Source organism: Mytilus trossulus, chromosome 10 (assembly GCF_036588685.1).
Source record: "Mytilus trossulus isolate FHL-02 chromosome 10, PNRI_Mtr1.1.1.hap1, whole genome shotgun sequence".
In the NCBI taxonomy this organism is placed as follows: domain Eukaryota; kingdom Metazoa; phylum Mollusca; class Bivalvia; order Mytilida; family Mytilidae; genus Mytilus; species Mytilus trossulus.
In genome coordinates, this window is record NC_086382.1 from 4,944,175 (window position 1) to 4,961,131 (window position 16,957).

Consider the following 16,957-nt stretch of genomic DNA (forward strand, 5'->3'; position numbering starts at 1 on the left):
AAATCATCAACCTGGACCATAGACTACAACTTATTTAACAGTTGACCATCATCACTTGAAGTAGCTTAATTTTCAATATTCGGAAACTGTAAGTGAAATTCGATTTGTTTTCAGAAAAAAAACTGAAGAGAAACTCGCATCTTTAGTATCTTGCTTGATTTTATTTTGTTATGAATTTGACGAGTATGAATAAAATTGAGAATGGAAATGGGGAATATGTCAAGGTTTTAAGTGCATTCAATCAATTAGTAGTATGTGTTAAAAGTACTTTCTGATTTAAATGTAATATATATAACAATACATGGTCTGTTACCCTTTAAATAATTAGTCTGTTAACATTGAAGGATAAATCTTTCCTTGTATTGCGTTTAACGAAATAACATTCTACGCCGAAAAAAGTATGCAATGTATTCATAGCAAAATATTCAAGTTTCAATGGGTATTCATTCATTGAAGTTAGTAGTTAAAATATGTTTGGGAGCTTCGTTATCTAACCACAAAAATTGCGAACGTGAGCTTTGTCCCACCAAACGTATACATATTTCTTTCAGAGTGTCATTGTTCATTTATATATTGTGAGAGGACAACGTGAGCTACGTCCCGTCACACTTTAACATATTTCTAATGGAGCGTTTTTCATACTTCTTCATAGTGTGAACGTGAGCCATGTCCTGACTGAGATAAAGATATTTGTTTAATGATCGTTAATACATAGAGATTAATACATGGCCATGTATAAATCTTTATCATATACTTCCGACAAGTTTTGTTTGTAAGGCAAATAAACAAATGAAATAACTACAACAGTCAAAACTTTTTAAAGAAGTTAAATCATGAATCCAACAAATACACTACTATTGTCCAACAATAGCATCACACCCTTCATATATATTGATGGTACAATTTTCTATAGAGGCATTTTGAAGTATTGAAAATTTGGCAGCTGGAAGCATGGAGGAAGTATTTACAGTATTATGATCATTATAACTATATGTTGTACCATATGAGATTATTCATAATTGTCATTGGCATTTGTTATCAAGTATCAATTGTAAACTAGCATCATTTTGAAAATCGATAAATCATTGGATTTTGTCTAATACTTGGTCCGTTTCTGTGTGTGTTAAATTTTAATGTTGTGTCGTTGTTCTCCTCCTATATTTAATGCGTTTCCCTCAGGTTTTGTTTGTTACCCCGATTTTGTTTTTTGTCCATAGATTTACGAGTTTTGAACAGCGGTATACTACTGTTGCCTTTATTTAGCCATGAAAACATCTGGGTTTTTTTAATAACAGCTGGTTCTGTTCAAAAGGATTTACCATTGGACGTAATAAACCTTATCGCTATTTGCCCGCCATAACTGGACATCACAAACATTCCCGTAAAAGTGTGACGTCATAATAAAAAATATCTGATGTCACATTGTAAAAGTAAATATACGATACTGGAAATAATACCGTTCATTAAACATATGCAAAAGCTATCATATTAATGCTAAGTATACCATAAATGATATATATTGTAACCTGTCATTGTGAGCAATGTCTTATCAGTCCATATCTTTAACATTGTTTATTTTTGTTATATATATTTACTTACTTGTATATCTTTTAAAGCTATATAATGTTATCAAACAAATATATAAACAATTCAACTGAGCGGACTGGTTTTTTTTCACCGAATAAGTATATATGGTATTGTTAACAATTAACTGTTTAATGGAAAATTCATATTATCCCATATTTGCATTCTGTTGAATTTTTCATATTTATAATTCAATTAAAAATACCAACCACCTTGCATTACTTTGCGCAAACCCGGCGTCTTCACTAAGGAAAAAGTTTAAAATCAGAATATTCAAAGTTAACCCGCAGCATATGAGATCACTGTTTTGGTGCGATTCGCGTTTCTTAGTCTTATGATGTAAGTTGTGTGTTGTATGTCGTTGTTTATCTTTTGGTCAGTTTTAGATTTTTTTTTATGGCTTTGTCACTTTTACATCGACTAATGATATCCCTTTGGTATCTCCTGCCTTTTTGTTACACTATGAACTGATCAGAAAAAAATTATTCTACATATATACTTATCTAAAATTATTTATAATAAATTTTCTACTCGATCACCTTCGGGCTTTCTGTTACTAAATTTCTAAGAAAAATCAGTGAACGGTAGCAAAAGTAGTCAAAATGAAGATAAGCTCATAAAAAAATCCGTTCACAGGAATAAATGTCAATTTAACATTTGTTAATTTCGTGCTGGTATGTAAAGTATTTTGTTCACTTTATCTCAATAAGATAAAGATTGATGATCGAATGTAAACATGAAAAAATAAAATTTCCCGCTGATTGAATCATCACGTCCATCAAGAATTACCTTCATCGGATAAACTCGAGACCAAACCTTTTGAAAATAGCATAAATTCAGTGGTTGTCGTTTGTTTATGTGTTACATATTTGTGTTTAGTTCATTTTTCTACATAAATAAGGCCGTTAGTTTCCTCGTTCGAATTGTTTTACATTGTCTTATCGGGGCCTTTTATAGCTGACTATGCGGTATGGGCTTTGCTCATTGTTGAAAGCCGTACGGTGACCTATAGTTGTTAATGTCTATGTCATTTTGGTCTTTTGTGGATAGTTGTCTCATTGGCAATCATACCGGCACATCTTCTTTTTTATATTATGTATGACACCGTTAGACAATTAATAAGGATACAATCTATTGACAATGTACTGTTTGAGATAGAAATAAGTTAATCTACCGTAAAAATATCACTGAGCTAAAGTCTAGAAACAACTTTAACAACAAGGTTCTCTGATATGATACATCTATATTAAAAAAATCGAAGGGACTTTTATTCTTTACAAGCGTGACAATATTTTTTCCAGAACAACGAATTCCTTAAGAAGATAAAATCAGTGTAATAAAAATCAGTGTAACCGTAGCTGTTCAATCATCACCTGTACCAAGTCAGGAATATGACAGTTCTTGTCCATTCGTTTTTGATACGTTTTGAAATTTGATTTTGCCATCTGATTATGGACTTTCCGAATTGATTTTCCTTTAAGTTCAGTATTTTTTTTATTTTACTTTTTATCATATATTAATGCCTGCACCACTTCAGGAATATAACAGTTGGTTTTTTTCGTTCGTTTCGTTAAATAGTAAAGTTTTGTTTGATCAGTTTTTATCAACTTCTCCTTTTTCGAATTTACCTTTGATTTCGGTAATTTTGATATGCGTTTTTTCATAATTGACAACATCACGACTTCAAATAGTTAGCGGTCAAATCACATGGTGGTCGGTCGTTATCATGTGACTTCGTCACAAAAATTGTTGAATGTATTTTATTCTTTTATTGACTTGGACTCATTAATACAGTAAATAATCTATTATTAATTTGGCGCTTGATTTCAATGCTTTAATTTGTGTCAACTATAACCAGATCCGATGTGTTCCATTACAGATCGAACAAAAAAACTTAACTAGATTGCTGTCAAATAAAGACGTAAAAATTTAAGGTCACCATGCAATTTATACATCATCTATTGATTTTAATAATTAAATGGCAAGAGTTACTGGAGCGGCCTTATTTCATAATATTAGTGGAGTGAATAGACGAATGAACATCAAAAATCCCCCTCCCTGACAAAATGAATGGCATCGACCTAATACTTGTGGTAATGAAATTTGGAACAATGATAAACTCATAGATTTTCTGTTTCTTATTTATTAATACGTTTAGGGGCACATCCATGCGTTTGATGTGTTTATGCTTTTTATTTTGCCTATTGATGTTCCGTTTTTAATTTTCCTTAGAGTTCGTTATTTTTGTGTTTCCTTTCTATATACAGAACGCATGAACGCTATAATTTATGACCAAAGAATGAATTTTCTGTTTAACAGTTGGAACGTCCCTGCGTTTACTGCTTCTTGTGCATAGTGGTTTCATCCCAAAAATCTGTGAATAATTTAGGGACTTTCTTTGGAACAATATTGCATCCAGTGAGAACAGTTAATAAAGCACGTAAGCCGTCTACTTTAAGATTCAAAAAGGTATACAATTTCTATCGTGATTTATTTATAATATGTAAATTATTTGAACATAATCTTTGCATAAATGACTTTTCTTTAAAAATAAATGTTTTAAGATTGACTCCATTAATGTTCAAAACGAATTTAAAAACAACTTTACAAGTCCACACTTCGGTGTCAATTACCATTTTGTCAACAATCGTTTTAACTAAATATTTACCAAATGCTTCATTTTACTTGTTAACCTTGCCAGTTACACCCTTTGCATTGACAGGTGATATTTAGACGTTCATTTGTTTGTTTTGTGAAGTGGTTCACCCCATATTAAAACTTTTCACATGACGTACTGTTCTCTTTATTAAAAGTATGATAAAATTATATGCAAAACATGAACATAAAAACATTTCAGCCGCTACAGAATGAACCATATGAAAAACAGTAAAATCACAAAAATACTAAACTCCCAGGAATTCTAAGCGTAAAGTCCCTAATCAAATGGCAAAATCAAAGGCTCAAACATATCAAACGAATGGACAACATCTAATTCCTAATTGGTACAGGCATTTTCTTATGTAGAAAATGGTGGATTAAACCTGGTTTTATACAATATGTTAATTGTCTCTAATCAACTGGGTCCATGTTGGAAATCGTCGTATTTTAATTGTAAATAGGAAGTGTATATTACCCATTTCAGAACGAGTCGAGTGTCAATGTTTAGGTTGAAAATCTATATTAGGAATTTAAACAGAAATATTGTAGGAAGAACGAGGAAGACAGACAAAGGCTTTGGAAGAAATTTTAACCTTTATGATGGAAACAGAAGAAACAGATTAAGGGTTATAACCATCTCAGTATTTATGGTCATACATTTTGTACTGTCTTTATAATAAACAAGAGAAATCAAGAAATTCATATTTGTATGATTCATGATAACCGGATATGAAATAATTTGACAAAAACGACAGGTATATTGCAAGTACCAGGGACTGCTGCAAATTTGGGCGACCAACTGTTTTTTTTGGTTTTTTTTTAATTCGTGTTCAACAATTCTCCTTCTTGAAATGATTCTTATCTTTTCTTTCTATTCTCTTTGTCCGTCTTTCTTCTACTCATTTTGCCCTCACTCGGTATTAGACAATTCAATATTATTGTGTTTTGTTTTTTGTGTAAATTCATCACTTGATTTTTTATTTACAAGTTAACTTATTTAATATCACCTTTTAAATCAAGTTCACATACTGAGATAAGGTAGGGTGTTGGTATATCGCATAATCTCTTATTACCTTCCGAAACACATGGAATCAAACCCAGGACATGAAGAGGGATGTGTTACTCAGTAATTTCAGGATCAATCAGTTTTAAAATATAACTCTCCCCATCTCAAGAAGTATATCACACAGTTAATAAAACAACAGATGTCCAATTGGATTTTCATTCAATCAATCAACATAATGCATTTCTATATAAATAAGCCTTCATGGCGTACCAAATAATAAACACTTCTAACTTTGATGAGTTTTAAAACGTTTAATAAAGTAATAAGAATCGATTCTCTTTATGTACCATATGTTTCGCATTTAACAAATTAAAGCAATGTTTACAAACTTTACTTAGTTACTGTTTGACAGATTGTGGCCTTGGTTGAACGTTAACTATGTTGTTTTGAATTTCATGATGTTGTCGTACTATCTTTTGTAGCAATTGTAATGGCTTAAATAGTGTACGCCATCGTTTAATATTTACAGTTACACCTACATTGATTTGGTCTTTGTATACTTCTATACTACAGAATTTCGTCTCTAATCATTTAAGATTGCCCTACATTTTTATCATTTTAAAAAGTACACTGTTTGAACATACATTTCTCATGAGGATGAAAGTATAATTTGTAATTTTGGATATGTTACAGTACTTAATTCGGATAAAAACCTTCAACGACTAATGGATGGCTGACCCCATTTTTGGTGTATGCATCGACCAGCATGAAAACATCTACAACAATTACGATAATGCTACAAATTGGCTTGAATCTTTAAAGATAATAGGCTTACACGTCTTTCCTAGGTCCTTGTTCATATTATTTTTGTTGTTTAACTTACATTATTTTGACCGTTTGTATTGTCGAATGCATTGAGCTAAATATGTCTTGTCGTGACTTTTCATAGCTTGCTATGCGGTAAGATTTTTGCTCATTGTTGAATGTCGTGCACATAGCTATAGATGCTGTTTAACTTATGAAAGATACCAGCTTGCAAATAGTGTACACCAGAGGCACCAAATTGCACGTCATTTTTTAGCTTGTCGATATTTATCTAATTTATAATCATACCACATATTCTTGTTTTGTAAAACTTTTTGGTAAGTCCAGCAAGCCTTTCTTCGGCATAAGGCTTATCAGTGGAGCTCAAATTCGTTGTATTTATATTTTTATTTACATTTTTCAGTTAGCCTATTTAATGAAGGAAAATCTAGAAAATAGAATTTGACGCACCAAATATATGAGTTTGAACAGTATTGAAAACTTAAATGTTCAAAACAATTAGTCCAAAAGATATCACTAATAGTGTAGAGTATAAATAGTCATGAAAAATGTCCATATCAAACTACTTTCATTATATCAATGCTACTGCTGATACATTTGTCATTTGCAAAGAAATCAGTTATGTCGCATCGGCATAATTTTTTAAATTCATATGCTACTATCATTCCACTTTTGGTTTGATGTTAAATTTCTTTTTTTTTCGAAAATTATCATTATCCAATATCCTTGGGCAACATGATGAACAGATCTAAACATTTTTCCCCTATCATGTTTTGAAGTTTCAAGTATTTTGACAAAGAACATCAATGTAGTGACATGGATTTTCAGAGAGGCCGGTGTACAAATAAGGTAAGAACTGTGACAGCTGTAAAAGCTTAGGACATTTCTACTCGATACAAGATGTTCATGTACAGTACGCATATCATGTTTAAATTGCTTTTAACTAAAAGAAAGAAATCTTCGATAATTGTTTATGGGACAACAGTTATACTTTCCGCTATATAGATGACGTTCTTTCACTAAACAATTCAAAATTTGGTGACTATGTGGAACGCATCTATTCCATCGAATTGGAGATAATGGATATTACAGATATATCTTGACTTACATCTAGAAATTGACAATGAGGGTCGGTTGAAAACAAAACTTTTTTACGACAAAAGAGATGATTTCAACTTTCCAATTGTGAACTTTCCATTTCTGAGTAGCAACATTCCAGCAGCACCTGCATACGGGGTAAATACCTCCCAATTGCTACGATATTCCCGTGCTTGCATTTCCTATCATGATTTGATAGATGGTTACTGCTCACAAGGAAGCTATTAAACCAAGAGTTCCAAATGGTGAAGTTGAAATCATCCCTTCGTAAATTTTACGGACGCCATCACGAGTTGGTTGACCGTTATGGAAGAACCGTTTCACAAATAATATCGGATATGTTCCTTACGTCGTAACTACAATCCCCTTCCCTTTCATGAATGTGACCTACCGAATAAGACTATTTACCGGATTTGTAACCACATAAGCAACACGACGGGTGCCACATGTGGAGCAGGATCTGCTTACCCTTCCGGAGCACATGAGATCCCCCCCTAGTTTTTGGTGGGGTTCGTGTTGTTTATTCTTTAGTTTTCTATGTTGTGTCATGTGTACTATTGTTTTTCTGTTTGTCTTTTTCATTTTTAGCCATGGCGTTGTCAGTTTGTTTAAGATTTATGAGTTTGACTGTCCCTTTGGTATCTTTCGTCCCTCTTTTATAATTTGTGAGATTTGTGAAAAGAACACTTTTAGATAGAAACACTTCCTTGCCATATGTTTAGAATCAGTTATGTCTTATGACTTAATAATTCAAAACGATCGAACATCTCATGATGTTATATGTGAAAGTTTGATACTAAAGATGCTCTACTTGGCTGAACGTGACATGACCATACTTATAATAAAAACACGTCAAAAAATACAATAACTGTACACAAGGTCGTATGAAGAGAAACAAAAATGTGAAAGTATGTTGCTTCTCTAAAGGTAATATGCACTGTTAGAAAAACTAAAACTATTAAATCTATCCAATATTTTTGTTTTCAATCGTTCTTTTTGGTTGTTCTTGATATAAATCAATTTCAAATACTAGTACTTTATTTATTTGTTAGGGATGATGAGTTGAACATCAACATTAAACTCAATTATCTAATTGCAAAATATGTTGTATGTTCGTATCAAGTAATTTGTATTGTGTGTTTAACAAGGTGCTTCGTGCATTGATGACAATATCAATATCGTAATGATTTCACGTAGTAAACATTATCCAAATCGAACTCAATATTGCAATTTTGTGTTTAAAAACTGGTTGACAAAATGTAACATCATAAAGAATTTTACGTTGTTTATTGTGTTTTTTTTTCTTTTTCAATTTCTTCTTTTGGAATTTCATTATCTTGTAGACTTTAAGTTTATGATTTGTAAAAAGTAAATATACCAGATAAGAAACAAAATATATAATAGAGTAGTGATCAAACAAAGAGGTTTAAACATTCAAGGTGTGATTTGTATAAGCATTTTTGTTAATCGGTGTGATAAATTTAGAATATCGGCCTTGATTAATTATGTCGTTCAATATATTTATATTGTTCTTTGACGTCATGCCAAGGTTGTTTGGTGTTGAGTAATGTTCGTTATAGTTCTAGACATTTTTTTTTGTTATTGGTTTTCTGCGATGTTGATTAAACGTCATGTCAATGTTAAAATTTAAATGTGTACCTTTATCTATACAGGCAAAATAACCACTTGTAGTAGCATTCGTACAAATACAATTTCATCAGTTAAATGATAATTGAAACATGAGCATATACAATACAAAAACTATTCGTTATTGAATACTTAGAAACTAAAAAGTAAGCAACACAGAAAAGTAGTTACCGAAGAGAATCAGTGTGCTCTTGGCAAATTATATTCTGCATGTAAAAATATGAATTTAAAAATCTTGGCCCCAGATATACGAGACTATATCATGGTGGTCATGATCCATTCTCGGATCCAACAGTCGTTTTCAAGGTAGTTAAAAACCACGCTCATCAATGCTGGAGGAAGCCTCTATATCCACAGAGAACCACTTAATTATTTTACATGGAACAGACAATTCATATAGCCCAACATGTGTTTTGCAGAATATTTATCCAGACAAATTTATCACTTGTGACTATGTTTATATTAAATCTTCACTACACATATGTTACAAAGATAAATATGTTCACAATAGAAAAAAAACGGCACGGAATAAATCTCATTATCCTTGCTTCAGCTTAGACACGTAACATATCTGTTTCTACTATTGTTTGTATATGCAGATGGTTAAACATCAATGGGAATTGATTGATGTGATATTTAAGCCTAAGATTTTCTGTCAATTCGTGTGTGAAACTGTTTCCAGAAAGAAAAAAATCTCTCAAAAAGTACTTTATCTTTGACTGAAGCAGCATCAAAAGCATCAGACGAATAGGTTCGTGCAAGATATTAGTTTTGTTTTATTAGAACGATATAACTATTACGGCAAACCAATAAGGTATGATTACGAGTATCATAAAGCCGTTAGTTTTCGAGTTTGAATTGTTTTACATTGTCTTATCGGGGTCTTTTATAGATGACTATGCAGTATGGGCTTTACTCATTGTTGAAGGTCGTAAGGTGACCTATAGTTGTTAATGTTTGTGTCATTTTGGTCTTTTGTTGATAGTTGTCCATTGGCAATCATATCACATCTTTTTTATATATCATGCATGTCATCGGTAACATGGCTGACAAATTAATCCGCATCAAGGTTGTTAATCAGAACGGAATTAACTAATAGCTTGTAAAGATATCGGAAGATATTTCTCTGTTCGGACCATTTATGTCACAAATATGTACACAGCAGTATATACCTTTGGATGAAAATTCCTATCATTGTCATCTCCAGCTTGAAGATACCTTAAAGACAGGGGAAATCTTTCAAGTCTGACATGCGCTCTTACTGGGTTTTATGTTCTTAATATCATGTTATTGAGCAATTTGTTGTCTCATTGGCAATCATACCACATCTTCTTTTTTATATTCTATTTCTACGATGTATATGACATCGTTTATTTAGACTTCTAAGAAGAAAATGCAACATTTTTTTCTATGCAATCAGTTTGCTTTTGTTTGGAGGAATTAAGGAAATACATCTTTATAGTCCCTTTGCTTTTGACCCCATATTTTCCTAAAGCACTCCCTACCTATCCCAATCCGTCTACCTATTTACTATTGTCCTGTCAAGATCTATTTAATAGCCTCTCATTGCTCGTTTATCACATTCGATTATTTTTAGAATTTAGTCCTTGACAAACTTATGTCATACAGTATGATAGTTTTGATAATATGTCAAGGTTTAAACAAACATTTAAATGCAATTTCCTGCTGCAACCAAACTGCATTTATATCTTTTGTTATAAATGTTGTGCAACGATGAATTGTGTTAATAATTTAAATCAGATTTGAATTTGACGTGTGTTTGTAAAGTACAGTATATCGAATATTCAATCATTTCGAATAAGATATGTAACATTTAAATGAATAATTGAAAATAATTCATTCAACAATAGGAAAAATTTAATACTACCCTGTCATGTAATGAACTTCGCAGACAGACTGAATTATAATTTTAACATGCTAGTTGAAAACAAAGCCGACACAAACTTTAGTCCCCATATTCGGACAATCAATTCTGTTTCCAAGGAGTGGCGCTTTCGGTGGAGTTAGGGTTGCTCAGCTTTTATTTTTCTATCATGTGTTTTGTGGACTTGTTTGTCCTGTCGTCGTCTTTTGGTTGTTCATTTAAGCTTTGATGGCATAATTCCGCTTGGTTTTTTTTTCTGAGACTTACGCTTTTTCTATGAAGTATTTAAGATCTAAAACCATTTATACCTGACAACAAATTGGAATTCTAAGCAACTGTCATACAAGTGAGAGGTATGTCTAGCTTTAAAACAAGGTTCAAAATGCTCGCCAACTTCTTACTCAATTTGATTTTTTTTTTTTTTTTTTAAATATTTTTGATTTTAGCGTCACTGACGAGTCTTGGTTAGACGAAACGCGCGTCTGACGTACAAAATTATAAGCCTGGTAATTTTTAGATGTGTTTGTATTGATTTAGATTTTGCAATTCATTTTAAATTGTAATTTAAACTGCTTTAATTGGACATTACGAATAATAGTACTATGAATAACAATTGTTGAAAGCTCTGCCAAATAAAGGCAATAGTATTTTATCGCTGTTCAATAGTCATAATTCGATTTAGCTGAGACAAAGCCGGGTCACAAACTAATAATTAGATAAAAGTGAAAACAGCGAAACAACAGAATCACTGAACTGCTACAAAAACATACGCAAACATACATACATGTAGCAACGGACTTAAGAAAATTGAGAAAATACCATATTTTCAAAATGGCCAAAAAAGAGTCATTTTATCATATAAGAAAAAACGCCACTAAAAGATACCAAGAAATAAACCACAGATTTGAATGATGGTCGTGTAGAGCGTCTACAATAAAGATATGGCGGTTCATATATTTTCTTTGTATATCATATATTCAGGTGACCTTCTATTATGACATTTAAGTATTATCAAAGCATGCGGAAACTTTGAACGTGACATCCCCTGTCTTATGACTAGGATATGTATGTGTCAGCTAGATTAACTTCCGTTAAAACAGTAAAAATGTGTTCATCGTTATATTTAGAAAGTTATTATTATATATTTCAAGTGTTTCCTCTCTCATCCATGTTATCACGGAGTTACGATCCAGGGTTCAAGAAAACGGCGGATGTGTGCGCTAAAAATATTGAAACATTTTGACGATTAAATACAAGAATCAGATTTTTTCTATCTAACGGGATGATACATCATCTGATGGTGTCAAGTCAAGCACTAAAACAAAAACAAAATTATTGTTTTCAAATATTCAAATAAATACATGTAAATATATTATCATGTATGGGAGTTTATTGCCAAACATCTAATTTTCGCGATCGATTTATACACCCGACTTTCGATAGTAGAAACATCACTTCGAAAATAAAGAGGGCGAATGTGAGAAACTCGAGTTTCCTTTCTGTTTATTTATTCAAAAGAAGGCATACTGGATAATAAATTGTCTTGAACCTCCGGTGATAATTGGTAATCATAGCACATACCCAATTACAGCCAATCAGCCTGAAATTAGTATTTGCAACTATCTCCCCTAAAATATATAAGATACATAATAATATCTCTTTGAATCAATATGTTGCATATAAATGTCTTCATAATAACGACAACGGTCAACACAGGTATTTTGCAATTAAATTTCCTTAAATTAAAGATGTCTAAAGGCTTACAACAAATATATGACAATGATTAAACAAAATATTGTATAACATTGGCTAAAGCATTGTTTTTATCGCGATATATGTCTTATTCGGTAGATTTATTAGGTTTTTTTGGGGTTTGTTTGTTGGTTTGTTTGTTGGATTTGTTTTTGTTATTGTTTTTTTGGTTGTTTGTTTTTTGGGGGAGGGGTTTTTATGCTGTCATATTATGCTGACTATAAGTCATGTTTGGATGACCCCTATCCTTTATTTTCAACTTTATACATTTTAGTTTTCAAATTGAAGTGCGAATAGGTGGTGTTATCATACATAGCTTTCTATTTAACACTATACAATCTCCTACCAAAAAAAAATGTAATACATATGTTGAACATTTCAAACAGTTCCAATTATTTAACACATTAAAATTTTTAACTAAAATGTAGTTATACTTTCATTACGCTTATTTGAATCAGGCCATCACAAAAGCATTTTATAGTCACCCAACTACTAAACTTTCATAGGACAATATGTGTAATCCCAATATTTACATTAATATACATCTGATAGTATATGTTTTTTGGTTTTCAAATCTATGCAAGTGCGAAAAAGTAGGCTTATCATACAATCTATTTTATTTACGTCTATCAAATATGTATATAAATTTCAAGGTATTTATAGCTTTTATCTGACATTGAACCTTTATTTGCTTGCGAAATTTGAACGATTTTTAAATAAGTTAATGTATCTTTTATATTCAGATAATAAGCTGTTACATAAAAATCGCTTAAAAATTAATATGCATTTGGCATTTGAATTCATCTTATCTTTGTCTAAAAATCTCATTTGATATATATATTCGTTTAATTATCAGCTGGTCCTAGACCACAATTATTTCGTAGTGCATTTCTTTTTATTTAGAACATAAATAAAAATTTTAAAAAAATCCCACCTGCGCTTTCTCAAAGAAACTTTTACAGTGTGTTGTACTACTTTTGGGACAAATAATAGAAAACTTCATCGGCTCTAAATCAAAATATGGATAATTTTAAATCTTTTGACAGCTTCCGAAGTGCTAATTTTTAACCTTTTTCAGCTGGACCAAATTTCTTATTTCCTTTAAAATTCTAGACCCAAATTTTTTAACAGTATAATTTCACCCCCAACTTGCAATTTGAGGCATTAAACATGGAGAAATAAATTTGGAAGGGGTATAAAAATTAATGGCAAGTAACCCACTGTCAACACTAGGGACTATATTAGTGAACAATGAAAATCAGGGGACGACAATTGTAGTCTCGGACCAGCTGAGGCAAAAAAAAAACGATTAACACCAATATATTGTTAAAAAAACATTAGAAAGCCTGCATGTACCATGTAAAACATATTTTCAACTCGTTGACAGATTCCTCCTAAATTATTGAAAATTATATGTATATAATTCTGCTTTGGCGTATATTGGAGTCTGCTCAGACAAAATGCCAATACGGCAATTTAGAATGTCACATAACCAGGGGTATTGGGTTTCTTATCCCTTGAACAACCTTGTGTGACATAAGACACATAAGGAAATCTTTCCCAAGGTGATCGAGATTAGATTATTTTTCCTTCTTCTTATTCAATACGAAATTCTCAAAAACAATCACGTTAACAAATTGAGGGAAACTTGGAGGGCGAAGATGATAACATCATTCAAAATTCGATGACGGAATTGCTGTCTGAGTCAAGGCGAATGAGATTATGACCAACAGATGTAGGTTTACTTAAGTTTGATATCAGAAATTGCAAGCAACAGTATTACATGGATTTTCTCAGAGGTTTTTTTTTTACTGGTGTAAAATAACAGAAATACTGATCTCAGAGGAGTTAAATTCAAAACAGAAAGTCCCTAATCAAATGACAAATTAAAATGATAAAAGACATTAAACGAATGGACAACAACTGTCATATTCCTAACTTGGTGCAGGCATTCTCAAATATTTCTGTTGCAGTTCAGTGTTTATGTTGTCCGGTTATTTTCCACGGTTGAATTTGTTCTCTCGGGTTTAGTTTGTAACCCGGATTTTTTTCTCTCTAGCGTAATCAATTACTACTTATCAACCATACACTGCTGTTGTCTTCATATGCTGATTTTGTTTCCTAGATATCCTATATCCTTCGTTTTCTACTTAATACATTTTGGTTTTCAAATTCAAGCGCAAAAAAGGTGGCGTTCTCCTACATTTCATTCAATTGAACACTATACCATCTACTACGTAACATGTTTTTTCCATTAAAATTGAGAATGGAAATGAGGAATGCGTCAAAGAGACAACAACCCGACTATAGAGCAGACAACAACCGAATATGTTGCCCATTTCGTGCACGTTTGGCCCTAAAGATCGAGTAGTAAATTCTCTCTCTGGATACTAAGTGTCTTTGAATCAAAATTTAAGCATATTCAAATTACCCTTATTCGAAACGGACCATCACAAAAGCATTTTACAGTAATCCAAATGTACATTAATATACAGTTGATATGACATGCCTTTTCGGTTTTATAAGCTATTAGTTATTTATAGCTTTATTAGACATTGAATTTTTATTTGCTTGCAAATTTTGAACGATTTTAAAATAAATTTATGTATCTTTAATATTCAGATATGTGTAAGTTGTTACATAATATTCACATTTAAATTGATATGCATTTGATTATGGTTTTGAATTCATCTCATCTATGTCTGATAACATCTTCATACATTTTTAATACATTTATGTGAAATATACAGCTGATACATAAATAATGATGATTAACACCAATAGGTCGTTCAATAAAATAATATACCCAGTACTCATTATGCTTTCCAGTAACATATATGTTAAACTCGCTGACAGATCCTCTCTATTAAAAACTATCATTCTGCAATAGTATTAATATATTGGTGTCAATTAGACACACCAAATCATTAGTCCTCGTATCAGGTTACTGCATCTGGTGCAAGAAAATTGGTAACGTTTACTTTATTACTGATGTATCTATTTCATAAACTGAGGTGAAATAAGAAAAGTATACTGGAGTCTGTTCAGATGTCAATGGTAATACACCATATTGCTATTTAGTTCCATCCCGGAAAAACTGTCATTTACACAACTTCCTGTTTGGGCCATGCCGGGGAGGGAAAACTTTAGATAGCGACCATTGAGAAACTTTGATAGAGTAAAAAGTAAAAACACAAAAATACTGAACTCCGAGGAAAATTCAAAAAGGAAAGTCCAAAATCTAAAGGCAAAATCAAAAGTCCAAACGCATCAAACGAATGGATAAAAACTGTCATATTCCTGACTTGGTACAGGCATTTTCTAATGTAGAAAAATGGTGGATTGAACCTGGTTTTATAGCTAGCTTAACCTCTCACTTGTATGACAGTTGCGTCAAATCCCATTACATTGTCAACGATGCATGAACAAAACAAACATACTCAAAGAGTAATGATCCACTTTTTTCGAAATTAAAATTATAGTAAAAAGTATTTTGTTTGAAGTATTTACGGTAGTTTAAACAGGTATCATTAAAAAGTATCCTGCATAGTGCATTGTTTAGACAGGGTTCCAGATAGTTTCAACTTGATAAAAAAGTTGTGTAATTTTAAAACTTATCCGGAATGGAATAAATAGCGATTAGGTGTATACTACAATTTAAAATGTCACACAACTATAGGTATTGGGTTTCATATACAACCTTATCTGAACAAAGACACATACGGAAATCTTTCTGAAGGTGATTGAGGTTATGTTATTTTCCCTCCTTTCTGTTCTATACTTTAAAAAAAACATGTCAACAAACTTTAAAAACAAAAAAGGACTCCGAGAGGTGTAGACGATAGAATCATACAAAATTTTAAGTAAGAATTGCTGTTTGAATCCGACCGAATTCCTTTATTGACTTATTCTTGGCCAATGGCATGTGTTCATGGTCAACCGATGGAGGTTTATTTGAGTTTTATATAAGAAACTACAAGCATCCGTTCCAAAAAGGGCCTTTTGGAGATTTTTCTTTTATAAAGGATCTACTATACATTAGTTTACTAATATTAATAAAGGGGGAAAAAAAGGAAAATCCTTAATAAAGGAAGAAAAAAAGGAAAATCCTTTGAAAGTTCAGAACGGAAAGTCTCTTATCAGATGGCAAAATCTAAAGGTCAATTACATCAAACAAATAGATAGTAACTATCATATTCCTGACTTAGTATAGGCATTTTTTATAGTCAAAATGGTGGATTAAACCTGGGTTATAGCTAACTAAACCTCTCACTTGTATGACAGTAGTTAGTTATAAATCAATTAGAGAGCACCACAACGCGCAAAATAATTAAAGGTTATTTACACTTCAATATTAGGTTTTGCATAACTTTTTATCTCTTATATTCGCAACGATATTTTAAAAGATTTGAATTGATTAAACTTTAAAAGATAAGCATGCAACTTTAATTTTTCTCAAGTACAAAATTATTAATATATTGCTAAACAAATACAGACAATGT